General features: G+C 36.6%; 2 long non-coding RNA genes across 2 annotated transcripts in view; one reads left to right on the top strand and one right to left on the bottom strand.

Moving 5' to 3' along the window:
• Positions 1-12,663, bottom strand: part of LOC107834227 (uncharacterized) — a 15,821-nt gene extending 3,158 nt beyond the window's left edge. The window contains exons 1-2 of the long non-coding RNA XR_001660015.1: positions 12,590-12,663; positions 1,981-1,992 (exon numbers count right to left, since the gene is read on the bottom strand). This is a non-coding gene — a long non-coding RNA (uncharacterized LOC107834227). The remainder of the gene's footprint in view (positions 1-1,980; positions 1,993-12,589) is intronic.
• Positions 12,664-13,291: 628 nt separating this feature from the next.
• On the top strand, positions 13,292-14,013 carry LOC107834226 (uncharacterized). Its single transcript, XR_001660014.1, has 2 exons — positions 13,292-13,380; positions 13,598-14,013. It is a non-coding gene; the product is annotated as an uncharacterized LOC107834226 (long non-coding RNA).
• The last annotated feature ends 796 nt before the right edge of the window (positions 14,014-14,809 follow it).

The following is a 14,809-nucleotide window of genomic DNA, read 5'->3' as shown; positions in this document are numbered from 1 at the left end:
TCTGAGGTTATAATAGTAATTGTTTTTCAGTAAAATTGTCTAGTTTGCTGTTGAATAGCTTTTCCAGGATTTTTGGGGGGGAAATTGTGGAAGAGAAGCAGGATGGTGAAGTGATTATCTCCAGATTTGCACAGTGGAATAACTAACCATTTTTATACTGTTGAGAAACTGACCAGACCGGTTAATAAAGATCAATTAAAAATATTAGTAAGACGTTTAGAAATCCATTCATTACTTTTTTTTAACCAGTTTTTACCCACAATATTTATAACTTTACTTTCATTAACTGGTTTCACAAATATATTGCAAATATACAAAACAAATATATTCTTTCATTACAATATCATTTAATGTCAGGATCTTTTATTTCTTCTGCTACTTTTGGACCAACAGATACAAAGAAGTGATTGAATCTATTAACTATTTCATGCATAGTTTCATGCATATTATTTACCATGTCATTTTCAATAAAGTAGTTAATATAGAGTTGTTTTTAAGACATTTGACTAATTACAGTATTTAATATTTTCCATGTGCCCTTTGTTTATTATTCTCTAATAATTTACTTATGTAATTCTTCTTGCAATTGTGTTGAAGTTAATTGGTTTTTATACTTTCTATATTTATATTTGGCTTCAATAGTCCTATCTTGTATAACATTTCTATAGTGTATTTTTCTTTTTAAACAGCATACTTTTACAGGACAGTTTTTATCATAAAGAATCATAAATATTTTCATAAACTCATCATAAGCCTTATCAACATCATTTACATATTAATTGCCAGTCTTGCTTCAACAAATCTTTTCTAAGTGCTTCTATTGTTGGGTTTCAGACATGTGACCGGAAAATTCAGATGAAGGTCCGGAAGTGGATTTCTCTGGTTCAAAACAAAAGCAAAATGAATCACAACTTGCAGCTAAATAGGCTGGAACAGACAAGGCATCCTGAAAAAATCCATGTATATTTGGGAGATGATCCGTGTTATCTCGGTAAAAAAAAAGACTACTCTTATAATCTTGAGGATTTACCCGGTGTCGAGGTGATCCACATAACTACTGGCATTGTTAGTTTTCATACTTCCTGTTTTTAGCTGAAGGTTGTTGATCCACTTTCCTCCTCTTTTTTTTTTTTGGTAAGTTTTTTAAAATCAGCTTCCCTGTGACCAACTACCTTGGAAAATAATGTTTATCTTTCTCTCTATTAGAGCAGTTGGACCAACCAGACACGACAGACTTTAGGCATTTTGATACTGTATCAACAGAAATAAATGGGCTGCATTTACTTCTTGCCTTCCATCTGCATTGACGTTGGTGCTACGTCATCTGAAACCCAGCAATACCAGTCTTTCTGGAACTGTGGTCCCTGGACTACTGGTGGTCCGCGAGGTCCTGCATGTAAACGACGGTTTATTTGCACATTGATATGAAATCAAATCAAATCAAATTTTATTTGTATAGCACATTTCAGCATCAAGGCATTTCAAAGTGCTTTACATCATTGAAATAAAAACAGCATGTGACGCAAACAGTGAGAAAGAGAAATAAAAAGAAAGTGATAAAAAGATAAAAAGAAAAGATAAAAAAAACAAAACAAAACATCAAATACATTGAAGACATCAAAACCCACTCTCTAATCCTAATTTAGCCATAAGCAACTCTAAACAGGTGGGTTTTAAGTTGAGATTTAAAGGCTCTCAGTGTTTCAGCTGTTTTACAGTTTTCTGGAAGTTTGTTCCAAATTTGTGGTGCATAGAAACTGAATGCTGCTTCTCCTCGTTTGGTTCTGGTTCTGGGGATGCAGAGCAGAACCAGAACCAGAAGATCTGACGGNCTTTCTCTCTATTAGAGCAGTTGGACCAACCAGACACGACAGACTTTAGGCATTTTGATACTGTATCAACAGAAATAAATGGGCTGCATTTACTTACCAAATGATTGTGTTAAAATAATGATGGGAAACTGGCTTAAAACTGGGTCACTCAAAAGAAAAGCTGCAGATGCTGGTGGAAAGAAAACAAGTCCAGGTTCATCATAGGAAGCTAAGTGACAGCTGGAGTGTTGATGTGTCGTTCACTAGCAATTGGATTCCTTGAACAGCTCTTTAAAGTGAGCAGTAGGACCCCTCAGTTAGTGAGAACTGTTGTTTGTTTTTTATGAATGGTTGCACATCAACAGCTATTGTTGTTTTAAGTTAATTAAAAATTATGAAATTAAATAATTAAACACAAAGATAAATATAATCATTAGAAATGGGTTAATTATTTTTATATTTAATGATGCAGAAAAGGATTTTTTCTTTAATTATGCTTCTAAATCACAAACAGCCCTAAAAGTTATTAATACACACAACACTTGGTAGTAAAGAACAACTCCTTTTTTATTTCCATGTGTTTGATGTCTGTGGAAAGCTTACACTCACTTTCAGAATCTGTAAATAACTCAAAATGCCCAAGTAGATGTGTTCATGGCTTTGTCGTGGCCTGTCTGTCGTGGAAAAAATTACTTTAACAAGAGTCTGGATGAGAAGAAATAAGAAATTTATTAAAACCTTGCAAGGTGAGAACAGAAATAGAGTGAAAGGAGTCTGTCAAGTCTGCTCTGACGAACAGTGGATCTGGCTTCCTTTTATAGGTTCTGGTCAGAGAAGAGTGACTTGATTGGACAATAGGTGTGAATCCCTGATTGTTATGCATCACTTTATACTTATAATTCATGTTCACATACATGGCTAAAGCACCCATTATGTTTTTTCTGTTCACACATCAGGTAGTTCAAAATCCATGTCCTTCTCTGTTGTTCCATGTTTTTGATATTAAGAAGAGGTGTGACAATTCCCATACAGACTTCTGCTGTTAAAGTGAATTATTGATATTCTGCTTTCGGTTGTTAAACATTGTTAAACTACTCAATTGTACAATATTGACAGTCACTGTTGATATGCAAGAGAAAAATATTTTCTGGGTCAATGTAATTTCCAAAGTCATGTAACTTATTGTACAGTTCCATGTGATCAAGTGCTTCTAGACCTTTTAGTGAATAGTCAGCATTGTCATCTGGTTTGGATGTATTGCGTGTCACCGATGATTTTATCTTCGACATATCTCACGATGAATAGCAACTTCATGGTTGTTTCGGTGTACTGGTAATTACTGAATAATGCGTTGTGTTATTTTCACATAAGCCTACCACACTAGTAATGCCACTATTTCTGTTTGTTCTTACAGGTTTGTAGTGGGCTCAAACAGAGTAATCTTCATGCTGCGAGATGGCAGTTTGGCCTGGGAAGTTAAAGACTTCCTTGTGGCTCAACAGCGGTGTGCAGATGTTACAGTGGAGGGACAAGTGTTTCCAGGAAGCATGGCAAAAAAGGACAAAGCAAAAGAGACACAGCAGAATGAAGTCAACATCAAGAAAAAAGGCAGAAAAACAGAGGGCAAAACGGAAGTTGTGAATGGAAATCATGCTAGCAATCTCAAGCAGGAGCTTTAATGGCATTCAAAATGGGAAGCTGACGAGTCACTTTCCATTTTCTGCTGACCTTGCAAAAAATGCAAGACATGTTGAAGGCCATATCTGAGAATCATGACAAGCAAAGCAATTGTGCCCTCATAGTGATGCTGGCTGTAGGGAATTGTATGTGACATCTTTAACCTTGAAAGAAATCACTCACTGATTTTTTTTTTTTTTTTTACATTTTGTAATTGCCAATAAATATTTAAATCATTTCCATAATTTAATGCTGTTGAGATTTTTGCTGAACGAATGTCATCAGTGAAAACCAATAAAGGGTACACACAATTACCAGTTGTACTTATTTAGTTTTGATACAGTAACACTTTATGCTCTGTGCTCTTAGTGATTCACTATAAATGACCACATGCATTTCTCTTCATTTAAAAACATAATCAGACAATGGAAATAACATTTTTAAGAACTGAGGAGACGTCTCCCAACTCAGGCTGGTACAGGTTCTTGATATGTCTGAAATCCCAAAATCTCTTGAAGAATCTGGTCGCCAATGATTTTGACCCTTGTCCAGCATAAATGCTCCCTGGCCCCTGCCAAAATGATGATGACTGTGCCTGGTGATGTGGCAACCTTTGCATGTTTCTGTATGCCAACTTAAGTTGCAAGTAATACAAATGATCAATGCTTCGAAGTTGCAAATATATGGGAGCTTGAAACGACGATGGACAAGCATAAAGAAATGAAAGCTAAAACTCAGTAATGAGGATGGAAAACAGAAATTATAGGAAATAAAAGGAAAAAACTACCATAAGACATGATTTGAGCATTGAAATGGGTGATCCTCGATTTCATGAAATGGCTGCCAGACTGAATAAAACGTTGAGAGGAGTACAGCGGATGATCTGAAATTGGAGAGGCATCAGCAAGGGTGATGATAAAACTGACTGATGCAAAGTGATGATGTAGAAGATGTAGACTCACCCGGCTACTTTATTAGGTATACCTTGCTAGTAGCGGGTTGGACCGCTTTTTGCCTTCAGAACTACCTTAATCCTTTGTGGCAACAAGGTACTGGAAACATTCCTCAGAGAGTCTGATCCATATTGACATGATGGCATCACACAGTTACTGTAGATTTGTTGGCTGTACATCCATGCATGGGCAGAAATCCCAGGGGTCCGGGGAGTCCGGACCCCACCAAGAATTTTCCCTTCAGAGCCGCAAAAGTCATAGACGTTAATATAAGAGTAGACCCCGCATTGGCTGCTCCGGTGCAGGAAATACGTCAGGCATCTTGGAGTGGTCATCCTATGGTCCCTCCTACTTTGCTCAACCAAAACTTAAGAAGATGCCTCAGCAACTGTGGGATATTGTTGTTCAGGTTGATGAACTATTGATGTGAGGACTTGACAGACAACATTTCACAAGTAAGACGGACATATTATTGTGTATTTTTTGTTATAAGAATATTACTATACTGTATTTATGTCCACCGGCAAGATACCAGCTAATATTAGCTATAGCGCTTGGTGTAATACCCATAGCCATGAATATGTAGACGCCTCATGGAGCGGGTTGACTTGTTGCTACGATACGTAACAGCGTCCGCCATATTGAATGTGGCCAATGTGCCAGTAAGCTAATATAGGTAAACGGACCAAACTTTATAAAGTGCCGTTCTACAAAGTATTTTAAATTAGTTCCTGTCATTGACACATTTTCTCACACACATTAATATTTTTGGCAATCAAAGAAATGACTAAAGAGAGCGTTTCTATTTTTTGATGTGATTATTTCATTGTTTTGAGGGATTTCTGAATAAAGAGCACAATGTTTTAATTTGATGGAAATTATTCTGATCATTTTTATAATGACATGGATGAACAGACAGACTTTTACAGTTTTTTATTAAAGAACATATTCTTGTATTTATTTTTTTATATGTTATTGATAAATGACTTGATTTATTACTTTGATAAATCAGTCATTGTCAAACATTAAACTACATATTTTTCTTACTTTTTTCTGGAAAAAAAAATAAAAATAAAAATATATCACTCTTTGCTATTGACAGCAAAGAGTGAAAATAATTCTAACAGAGTAAATTATTTTTAATTCATTACATGACTTCTGAGACGTCCTGGTTCACAGGCTAAAGCCAAGGATAAAAGAGAAATTATCCAAAAGTGTAATAGAAAATACATATACGTTTCCTTTACATTCATAATACATTTTCAGCATGTTGGGCTCTGACTCGTAGCATCTTTATAGCTAAATACCGACATGGTGAAGCTGAGCTGGAAACAGACTGAAGAGCAGCAGCTCCAGCTCTGATCCTGACTGATCTTTCCTCACTAAATCCTCTGGTTTCTAATTAACTTCTCCTCTAACAGCGGGTTTTCATCACCTCTCTCTCATTAGAAAACAGTATGAAAACATTAGCTGCTAAGCTAACAATCAGCAGTTACTTCGGGCCAATTTAGCAACATGGGCAGGGACGCAACTACATACTTTCTGAGGTGTAAGCGAATATGTCATCGGTGCCCTCCCCTCCTCCCCCAATGACATAAACTTGTACAACTCATCTTTAATTAAAGTATCAGTAGTAATAAATGCATACATATGTTAATAAATTGCTGCCTACAGGGCAATTTAAAAAGAATGAAACAAAAAACAGGGCAATATTTCATAAATTAATATATAAGTGAGCCAAAGAGCCACTTCTGTTAACTTGTGACTAGAACCGCCTATGGGCTGCAGGTCTGAGGCATTTTGTTAGCATGTTTTCTATCATTCTTACAGCTTGATAGGAAGCCTGATCCAAACTGGCAACCCACATTAATAAAATGGTGACATAATATTGACCACAAAACACTGTACTTATAAAAGACATCAACATTTTTCCTCCTAACAAACGTTTTTAATGTTGAAAAAAATAAACGGTTTCTCTTCACAATAATTATTTATTTACTATTAATCTGTTTGTATGATTTGTTCTTTAAATTGCCATTTATATTATTTTTCGGTCTCAGGAAATGATTGACGGATGAAGAGACTGATGTCTGCTCAAGGCCGGTCTGAGCCTGGGCCCATACCAGCCTAGAGCCCTGACGGGCAGTGGCACAAAAAGTATGCGGCGCATGCAACGCATAGGGGCGCTGCACCAGAGGAGGCGTCAAAACCCCGTCTGGAGGGGGCGGCGCCCCGATGATGCCTTCGCATACACTTCACCGCGCCCTTACACTCCTTCACTTCGCGCACATGTAAATGTAAATGTAGCAAATTTTACCTTTCACGTGTCTTCGTCTCGGGGGGTACGGTCGCTCATACGGATAGAACGACCGTATGCTTTCTACGCTCCTTCACCCTTACGTACCTTCCTTTGGAGAGAGGGGGGCGCCGATTTATGTTTTCGCATCTACCTGAATAATATGTAGTTGCGCCACTGCTGACGGGTCTGCGGTGTTCCTCTCCTGACCCATTCTGTCTAATATCAAACAACCTCTGTGCGCCACTGAATATCGCCCTAATCCTAACCCTTTTTCTCACATCTGTATTTTTGCCATAGGTTTTGAATCTAAGGACGGTGGAATATCGGGTAGAGTACATTTTAAAAAGAGGCGGGTTGTTAGCAGCTAATCGCGGCTGCGTAGGGTCCGTCTCTAAGCAACCGTGACAACATCAGTTCGTGGGGACTAGGGTTGCCACCCGTCCCGTAATTGGCTGTTAAATTTAACGTCCTGTGAACGCGATTTGTTCCGTATTCTACAAATGTGTATGTGTAATAATAAACAAATGGTCCCGAGTACCTTATATAGTCGGCTGCCTCAGTCATTGTTTGACTCACGGTGTTGGCGTTGTGATATTGTGCCCAACTGCTTTCTGGGTAACACAGACTAACCGACACGCTGCCGCCGCAGCAGCCTATATAAAATATAAAATCTTAATATTTTTAATATTATCTTAATATTTTTCTAGAAAAACCTTAAGCCTGAGCCTTAAGTTTAACTTATGGTACTTCCTAGATCTTCAATTTCTACATGTTTATAGGTTCAAGGCTGTCCAGGACATGGAAAAAACAAAAAAACAAAACAAAACAGTTTGAAGCAACTTAAGTTATAATTTAAATAACACATATCTTATATGAAGAGCCACTGCAATAAATCAATATTTATGAGGAATTTTATTAAGTGGAGTTACTCATTAAAACTGTTCAGTCAGAGCCTTAAATGTTTGTAAAGGTGTAGCAGAGATTAGATCAGCGACTCTGAACCAAACTCATATAACATTTGAATCTTAGTTTGACTTCTGTGGGTTTCAGCAGGTTGTTTACTGAGAAAAAACACGTCTTTGAGCATTATCACTCACTAGTCATTTTGAGCTTGCAGCTTGAACACATTAAAAACTTTTTAAACCACATTTTATGTTACATTTCACTGCAACTTTGTCGACTCCCCGAAAATTGCTCTTAAGAAATGTTTATTGTCCTCCCCAATATTGAAATGGGATTTCCTCTCATCACCAGCCTCAAGGTCCTTTGATTAGTTTTACCCTTTCTTGATTTATTGTTATGTCCTCTTTAGCTTCTCTCCTATTAATTTGCTACCCATCATCTTCACTCATCATGTTATTCACCTGCTGCGGCGCCTAATCATCATGTGTTTCAGCTGATCTGCCACTGCAGTGCAAAATTTTAAGATTACCACATTATTATGAGTAAAACAATGCATAACAGTATAATGATTCTTGTGTAATGCATGAGAAAGTTTTCTGAAGCTTCTTCTCGGGCCTCGGTGTTGCAATAAAGTTATTAAATTGTTTGCTCCATGCACCTTCATGATGTGCTTGGAATCTGTTCTGTAACCACATAGATTATCAAACTATGTGAATGGAATGAAACCCTCCTTATAAAGTAAGCTGTGTTCTGCTCCAGGCTTTTCCCTCTGACTGTGTTATGGAAATTTCATTATCAAAGAATGAGAAGCAGTCAGGAGAAGAGCCCTGAACGACACACATCACATCACATCGTTATATAGTCACAGCAAGACCCACCCAAAGTCTGATCTTATCTCTACCACAGAGACAATCCTGACCCCGACCTCATGAACCGTCCCTCACCTCTTGGAGGAGATGATTTTATGGCAGGAAAGAGAACTGATAAGGATTTCAGGAGAAACTTCTAATTCTTCTTTGTCAGTTAGTCATGGGTTCAGGTCAAACCAGGGTACAAACTACATTCCACATGTCAGTCCTTTAAGACCAGATCAAGCATTTTACCCAAGATGTCTTCAGGTCTCTTCTGCTATCACAGCTGTGGAAACATCTAAACATTATCTGCAAACTTATTTTATGGACATACACATCTTACAGAAATACAAAAACAAAGCAGATATAATCCATAAATAAATGAAAAAAAGTATCAGTTCCATCAAAAATGAAATAAGACTGAAAACAAAATTTTCTATTACACTGTTAAGCAGAAACTTCGAACGCTGTAAAGCCTTCGACTAAATACTGATTAAGAATATATTCTTTCTGTGGTTCTTTGGATTAGAAACAGTTTTTCCTCACTCTTTATTAACGAAAAAATTCCACAACACCACTCATTTGATTTTTGACTGCTTAGCATAGAGATGTGCCAATCAGGTTTTTTCCTGCCAATTCTGATCACTCATGAGGGCCGATCACCGATACCGATCACATAATTATTTTTTTTTTAATCATAAATACTACCGGTTACATTATGTGGAAAAAGGAACCATGAATTCACATTAAAAACTTGTTTTTAATAACTTTGTCCAAGAAAAAAACAAAACAAAACAGGCATTGTGCAAATTGTACTGCTATCGATATACTATCTTTAACAGACTGAAAACACATGAAGGCTCTGAAGAGTGTTGAGATGCTTTACCAGGCCGAGAAAGAGTCACACGCTGTTAGACAAAGGGCCCATAGTAAACAGTTACATTTTTGATTCTGTTAGACACCAAGGTCAGAAACTTATCAGGCCACAGAGACATGGTGTGATTTCAGGGAGTGTCTTCAGTTCATATAATCAGCTGCCCTCCTCTTTCTCCTCAGACGCTGCACAGACTTTTTTGAAACTCTTCTCGGATGTAATGGTAAAGCGTCTCCTTTCAGCGCTGAAAGTTAATAAAATAAGTAAAGTCTGAATGCTTTTCTTGGCTGATTTTATGCTCCGTGTGTCAATACAAATTATGATTCATCGATTGAGATTCTCGTTCTCAACAGATGGTAGCAGAGGATGGTTTTGTGTTGACACATGAGCAGAGATTGGACTGGCCGTTTAGGCGCAGACTTTCCGGAACAGTACTCTGGTGTAGGGCCCAAATAAAAGGTAAGGACACTTGTTCCTTAATATACACCACTGTACTGTTTCCCAGGTCTGTCTGCTTGAGTTGTCTAAATTGTCAGCCATTGTTCGTACTGTTTTTGATTGGTTTGTCTAAAGGCTTTCGAGTTGTTCATAGGAGTAAAGTTAGAGTTAAAGTTTAAAGTTAAAGAGTTAAGTAGTTAATAGTCAAAGTAAAAGGTCGATTGGCTCTGCAGTGGGAAATGGTCGTCCCCCCCTTCTGCCGGACGCAGGGAAGGGAAAGACTAGGTTTTGTCGGTTTTATCCTCGGGGAGTACTGCCCCAGGAAAAGAACGCGTTAAGCCAATCTGAGACTTTGCTTGAGAAACGCGAATGCGGTGAAAGCGGTCCACCATGGTAAAAAAGATGAGACAAGAGAATAAAGAGATAAGAGAATAAGATAAAGGTTGATCGCGGTCTGATCCTCTAAAGAGTAATAAGTGAATAAGTGAAGTAATAAGTGATAAAAGAGGACAAAAATAGGAGCTGTAAAGAGTGGATCTATTTCTGTGTGTGTGTCAGCTGTGTGTGTAAGCTTCTGCCGCTGAGCAGACGTTCTGTGTTTAAATGTACTATTTTATGTTTATTGCAATGTGTTTTAAAACCATGGTCAAGATTGGGAAATTATAATCTGTGGGAGGTTTTTGATTTTGTCTGCTGGGTTTGATTTCCTCGCCGCCGTGCGAGCAAAACTGCTAAAAAAAAAAAAAGAGAAAAGAGAGAAGAGGTGATTTTTGAGCCTAAATTTTAGCCTAAACAGATGGAGGGTGAACTTGAAAAGGAAAAATATGATCCAAAGTGGGGCATCGGGCCATGGATTGGGCTCGGTGAGCAAATAGAAGCATTAATAACCTATTTGTCAAAGCATGACGAATATGAAAATAAGGGAGAAAGAGAAAAACTAAAAAAAAAAGGGGCTAGAATACCTGGTGCAGAAAGGAGGCGACCTGTTAAACAGACAGCCTTTGGGGAAATATTGGCTGGACGGAATAAATGACACTGAGGGAAAACTGGTTGAAACTAAACTAATCCTGCACAATTCACTATTTTCACATGTAGTAAAATTAACTGTATGAAGGATGAATGAAATTACATAACAGGTAAAATTATAAACAAAATAGACATCTAATGGGTTGAAGTTTTTGAAATCCGGCTTAGCTGTAGACAGGGTTAAATTTAAACTTAATGAAACTTTAAACTGAGGTTTATACCAGACTTGAACTTTATCATGGACTAATCAAAATTTGTCTCTCATTATCTTATCAAAAACATGATTCCTTTTTATTTGACACTTGGTCACCTTAAAATGTCTAAAGAGGGAACAGAATTGGTAAATGAATATGAATATTTGTATGAATTAAAAGGTGATTATGAAACAGCTCTGGATTCAATTAAGGTTCATTACAAAATATTCTTGTCTCAAAGACAATTTATGATTCTAAATCCAGATAATTCGGTTACCTTACTTCAAANAGATAATTCGGTTACCTTACTTCAAAGTGGGAAATAATGTGTTAGAACAGAAATAATCACATTTTAGCTTTGGTTTAAAACCAGATATAATTTATTACGAGACTGTTTCATTTGGTTTGACATGTCTTATTTTCTTTTCATTTGTATTGACATTATTGTTGTTTTTATTTTTCTAATAACAAACCAACTAACCAACTAATTTACTAACGGAACTAACTCTTGATTTGGAAACACATGCGTGTCTTGGTAGAAAGGCACAAATTGGAAATGAAACTTTTAAAGTGGATATGATAATAATTGATTATGTAAAAACAAACTGATTGGACAACAACTGGCTCACAACATTTGTGTGCCTTAAATTTTGATTGAATTGATACATGAATCCAAGTCCAACAAAACATTTGATTTGAAACGCAAAGACATCTTACAGTACTGCATAATTTTTGTCTACATTTTTTGCTCCTCTGCCTAAATTGATCAATTTTTCTTTTGTCAATCCAAAATAAACATTGACACTGCCTTCTAGGAAAGCAATCCAACTTCTGATCTGAACTCTTTAAAATAATAAAAAAAAAAAACTTTTGGCCTTTGCAGTACAGTTTCAGTTGGACATTTTAGACGTATGTTAAAAAAAAAAGAAAAGAGTCTCTGAACAATATTTTGTTTGTTTTCTATTTACATAAGAAAACAAAAGGGGGAAATATAAAACATTTCTGATAAATCTTTACATTTAGAACATTTCTGATAAATCTTTACATTTAGAACATCTCATAGTCTACTTTCAATTCTAGACAGAAGATTTGGAAAACTTGTGACACCCTGGAATATTTTAGTTTTGGAGAATAGCAACATGCAAAATTGCTTTCAAATTTTTAAATTATATCAACAGGGGTGGAGAAGAAAGAGACTCTAGTTCCTAGTCGATTTATAGATATGGTTAATTATGAATTTATCCATTTGACATTGGTATATTGTGAGGTTATTTAATGAGCTCTTACAGTGCCTTCCTGCATGACTGAAGTACAGAGTCATATAGAAGATCTTACTAAATTAAAATTGGTCATTTAAAACTGAATGGCTTCAATCAGTATCTATGCCATGTTTATTTAAATATTCATGAATTTCCTGCATCACCTCTAATTTTAATTTTATAAAGTTACAGTTGGATGTAATTGTTGTCAGTAAGAACATTTTGGTTAAAAGTACTAAAAACTTCTACGGAGCCCCTGGGGGGACATGGGAAAAATTCAGATAAAATGTGAACAATTTTTAACAATACATAAATACAACACTCAGCAGTTTTGAAAATGATCAGGATAATGGTAATAGTTTCATTAATGGTATAGATTTGATTACAGTTTTCTTTTTGACCTAAATTATTAAGGAAATTTAACTAGTTGTCTTAACACGTGGCAATTTCACAAGGATGCTTTTGTGTAGAATTGGACACTATTAAATTAATTATTTTACATATGCATTTGAATAACCAATTAATGAAAAGTGTATGTAGCTGAAATGCTAAATTTTGTTTACATTTTTAATGATCTTTGATAGTTTAATTTTGATAGGAGTTGATTCCATAATCGGTTAATTCTGAAACATCTGATGGTGAATCATCTTAACACATTTCTATTTCTCTTTGGAGCTCAGAGCCTGAGGCAGTGGCCCTTATCTGAGCCGCTCCAGTGACCCTGAGCCTGGCTGAAACAAAAAACAAAGGAAACAAAATAAAGAGGCAACTCTTCATCTACATCACAAGCTAAAGAAAAGACATTTAATTTATAATTATGTGAGCAAAAGGTGGCATACACTTTTATTTTCTTAATTTACTTTGTGTTTTACTCTAGCAGTTCTGCTTCCTGTGGTCTGACGAGTTTTGAGGGTTCAGAACCGTGCAATGAGGTGATGAGATGGGGGATCGCGTGGCTTCGGCATCAGGCCTCTGCTGTTCTTAGCCACTCTGACTTGGACATTTACACTTTCTACACATGAATTATGCCATCTTCTGCTGGACAGCTGTCTGAGAGCAAAGACCTACTGGACGATTCTTACACCTTCTACAGAGGTCAGTGAGGTTGGATTGATTTGTCACCTGAAGGCAGATTGCAGCTTACAGGATCTGATCTCTGAGGAAACACCTGGCTAGAGGACGAGACCCAGGCATCATTTCTGAGGGTCTCCTATGGCAGAAAAGACCAACGGCTTCTGCCTGATGTGAGACGGAGGTTTGAAAACAATGATTCATCTGCTGTATCTCTCCGTCTCTCCCTCTCCCACACAAGGGGGGCCACATACTTTGTCCAGATTTTTCTGCACAGCAGGACTGGATGCTGCCCTGGTCAGTTTCTGATGGGGCAAATGGAACATCACATGTAAAGTCGGACTGAGACTCAGAGGCGGTCCTGTCTGTTGCCATTGTTGGTCCTGGGATTTCCCTCAGTCTACAGGTTGGAGACAAAATGGCTGCCAACAAAACCTTGTAGCTCTTAATGGTTTTTCTAGAATTTTTGAATTGTGTGATGCCACTTTTTCTCACCTGAGTTTATTTACAGCAAAATTCATGGTCTACTGCCTTTGCACTCTGACCTCTGCTATTTGACCCCCAGAATAAGTTTAACGGTGCAGCAGGGTGTTAAAACTCTCTGCAGTTTACAGAAATATTTTGTTTGCCTGAATGATTATAACTCTGATTGTCCAACATCTGGCTAATATGTTTCTCTCCTCCAGCAGGACAACAACTGAAACAGGATAAAAGTTGGTAAAATTGTTAATTTCCTGATTTACAAAAGCACATCCAACCACACTTGGTCTAAGTTCTAGTTGGCTAAAATTATAGTGGCTACAAATATAAGGACTATTATTTCAAGTTATGACTTAAATTTATTTGGAATCCATTTCAAATCTTAGGAAAATCTACTCTTCGGAAAATTACTCAACCAAATTATGAGTTTACTGCACATATTTTCAATCAACTATTAAATTCTTTCACTGAGGTGTAAACACCCTGGTTAAATTACATCCAACTGTTCCAGTTAGCAATGAAAGAAAATTTGGGCTAAATGATTTTCGTGGGTTTCTTAGGAGTCTCTGTACCGAAACACTAAACAGTGTTTCAATACAGAAACAGGGGGAGATGCATGGAATTACTCTATTCAAGCAAATTCTGAGTTAATCTAATATATTGAGAAATTTTTCAGTTTTGGGCCTCAGCAAAATATAAAAGAGGTTAAATCAAAATTCACAAATGTTTTAATTAATCGAATGAGTTTCTAAAGTAGTACTGAATATTCTGAACTGAATACATTAAAATTAACAATGTCATGTGTCAAACAGATTTCTACAAAATAGAGTTTAAATTGTTTGATTGCTGCTTCTCTCTTGCTATAATTAAAAATTATTTGTTTAACCAAGTCATGCAGAAAGGTCTAACCTAAACCTTTAATTTAATAAATCTAGTTGTATCAAATTTCTCCCCAAAACTGCCAAAAAACATT

This window comes from Poecilia formosa, unplaced genomic scaffold, assembly GCF_000485575.1.
Source record: "Poecilia formosa unplaced genomic scaffold, Poecilia_formosa-5.1.2 Scaffold554, whole genome shotgun sequence".
Lineage (NCBI taxonomy): Eukaryota > Metazoa > Chordata > Actinopteri > Cyprinodontiformes > Poeciliidae > Poecilia > Poecilia formosa.
This window is presented reverse-complemented; position numbering and strand designations above follow the sequence as displayed.